The sequence below is a fragment of the Aethalodelphis obliquidens genome, unplaced genomic scaffold (assembly GCF_003676395.1).
Source record: "Aethalodelphis obliquidens isolate GAN/ISIS:26980383/991018 unplaced genomic scaffold, ASM367639v1 scaffold28, whole genome shotgun sequence".
In the NCBI taxonomy this organism is placed as follows: domain Eukaryota; kingdom Metazoa; phylum Chordata; class Mammalia; order Artiodactyla; family Delphinidae; genus Aethalodelphis; species Aethalodelphis obliquidens.
In genome coordinates this window covers 14,454,786-14,458,056 of record NW_020837972.1, presented here as the reverse complement: position 1 = coordinate 14,458,056, position 3,271 = coordinate 14,454,786, and positions in this window count along the sequence as shown.

Below are 3,271 nucleotides of genomic sequence, written 5' to 3'. Positions count from 1 at the left end.
AAAAAAAAAAAAAAAAAAAAAAGATATTGCATACAAAGTGTTTAAGAGAGCACCTGGCATGTAAGTGCCCAATCATTGTTAACAATGATTATTATTTAAATCAGCACCCATGGTGCCTAGAGGCATTGTGGGTGCTCACTATAAGTCTGTTGAATAAGAAGAGAGTTTGGACTCTTCTTTCCGCTCTGCCCAAGACAGAAGGCTCATTCTTCATGACTTTAGTACCTCTCTGTCTTCTGTCCTTATTCGTCTCAGCCACGCCTCCTTCTCTGATGACAACCTGAGTTCTGAAGGTCCCTCACCATTTTCAGCCAGTTCTCACTGAAGCATCTCCCACCGTGGGGGCCTGAGACAGACGACTTTATTCCGTACTCCAAACACAGCCTCACCTCACTCCATTTCCATTTGGCTCCGGCTGGTAGACACCCAGTGCACAGCTCCAAGGCTTAATTGCATTCTGCTTGTATGATGCCAAACACTAAAACCTTGTTGTTGGAGTTAAGTGTTTTGGGAAACGGGCTGTACTATTTCCCCAACCGAGGCTTTGAAAAGTTGGACCTGCTGAATGAGCCGCCGATCCCGCCTTGGTCTCCGACTGGGCACACCTGTACTTGCCAGGGAGGACGTATCGAAACACTCACTGTGAGCTCTGCGAATGGACTTGGAAGATGCCCTGCTCCTGCAACGACATGACTGGCACATAGTAGGCTCTCGATTGTTACCATAATATAAACATATTAGGAATTATTCAAGATGCTAAAATATAATAGCAGCAAACACTTAAATCAGGGTCACACTGTGCCGCCGTTTTAAGCTGTGTATACTAACTCAATGGTTCGCAAACTCTGCTGCATGTTAGAATCACCTAGGTAATTTTTAAAAGCCCTGATGCTCAGGCCATACCTTGCAACAGTGAAATCAGAATTTCTGGGCAGCAAGAATTTTAAAAACTCTCCAGGTAATTCAAATGTGCAGTCAAGGGTGAGAATCAGTGAACGAACTCATTAAATCCTCACAGCAAGTTTATGAAGCGAGTACTGCTACTACCCACACTGTCCTATTGAGGACACTGAAGCACAACAGACAGGGTAAGTGACTTGCCCGAGGTCACACAGCTGGCAAGTGTCAGAGTCAGGTTTGGAACCAGGCTATCTGGTCCCAGAGTCCATACTTTTAATCCTACAACAATACAACTACAACACTACACGACATCCTACAGCAGAAGCCTGAGTTTCTCCCCCTTATTCTCTGTCCCCATCCCACTGCCCGGGGATGTCTCATCCTCTCCTGATTTCTCCTGGGTGTTTCCAAAGGCTCCTCCTTGGTCTTCTCACCTTCAGTCTCAAGCCCTCTACTCCAACAGGATCATAATGCCTGCCACATGTGTAATTCTGAGTTTCCTATGGGTTACATTAAAAAAGTAAAACAAAAAATGGATAAACAAGGTCCTACAGTATAGCACAGGGAACTATATCAAATCTCCTGAGATAAACCATAATGGAAAAGAATATTTAAAAAAAGATTGTAGGACTTCCCTAGTGGTCCAGTGGGTAAGACTCCACGCTCCCAATGCAGGGGACCCAGGTTCGATTCCTGGTCAGAGAACTAGATCCCACATGCATGCCGCAACTAAGAGTTTGCATGCTGCAACTAAAGATCTCACATGCAGCAATTAAAAAGATCCTGCATGCCGCAACGAAGATCTTGTGTGTTGCAACTAAGACTGGCACAGCCTAAATAAATAAATATATTTTTTAAATGTATTCAATATATATAACTGAGTCACGTTGCTGTACGGCAGAGACTGGCAGATTGTAAATCAACTTTACTTCAATAAAAAAAGAAAAAGTAAAACGAAAGATGAAGTTAATCTTAATACAATATTTTATTTAACCTAATATATCCCAGATATTATCCTTCTGACAGGTAATCAACATTAAAAAATATTAATGAGATATTCTACATTTCTTTTTTCATACTAAATGTTCAAAGTCCTGAGTATATTTTCAGTTACAGCACAGCTCAATTTGCACCAGCCTCATATCATGTGCTCAGTACCCACAAGCAAGTAATGGCTACCATATTGGACAAGGTAGCTAAGGGCGTAGAGCTTAAGAGTGCTCATCACGAGAAAAAAATAAAAGTAACTGTGTGAGGTGATGATGGATGACATCTAGACTTACTGTGGTGTACCAAATCATTACGTTGTATACCTAAAACTAATACAATGTTATATGTCAACTGTATCTCAAAAGACAATTAAAAATAGAAAAAAAGAAGCGGTATTGTAGTTTACTGGAAGACTGAGGATGAGAAGACGATGATGCCTTGATGAACCCTTTCATACTGTGGAACTCTCCTCTCCTCTTGGGTTTCCCGGCTTGACTGATAACAGACCCGTTGAGCCATTCTCAGTACAGACTGAGTGAAAGTTCCAGGGTCAAGCCACATCTAAATTACTAGTAATGCTTAAAATAGACTTTAGTTAAGATAACTCTAAGTTCCGATATTTTCTTCTCCCTAATGGATCATCTAGTGCACGGCCACCCCTTCCAGCCCCTCACCCCACACTTTGGAGACCACGGAGCTGGGGACTTCACTTATCTAGCATCTCCTGTCACATACGGGAGGGTTGGCTCTGATCACAACCTCTACCTTACGTGTATTTATGCTCTTTTAAAGCTGAATTGGCACTTTCACACCTGCTGCAAAGCTGAGTGATAAAACATCTGTGTTCCTAGTCTGCCCTTTGTGTCCTGATTGGCGCCGTGGGGCTTAACTCAGGATTTTCTCTTAGCTTTACCTGCACGATGTATCTGATGTTAGTCTCTCCCACTACTGTCCCACCAGCCCTGTGAAAGGAAGAGCCCTTCTCCAGGACTGTCTAGAATTTGGTCACACTCATACACGGATCCCTTTTCTCCTTTTAATTAGGAATCCTTTTGTTGCCAGTGAAGGAGACCAAGCTCAATCTGGCGGAAGCAGGCTTTATCCCCATGACTCAAAAGTTCAAAGGTCTGGCTAGATCCAGGTGCTCCCATGGTGTGACCAAGATTTGGTATCTCTCTCACTGCATTCCTCAGCTGTGTTCTCCTCTCTTTATTGGCAGTGTCCGTGTGGTGGCTTCCACAAGCTGTAGGCTTATTTTGTCCTTATTGTCAATAATGCCAGCAGAAAGCCCCTTTTTCTTGCCAGTTCCAACACAAGTTCAGGGGGTGACTTTTATTGGATTACTTTACATGTCCATCCCTCTGTTCCACTTCGGCCCATG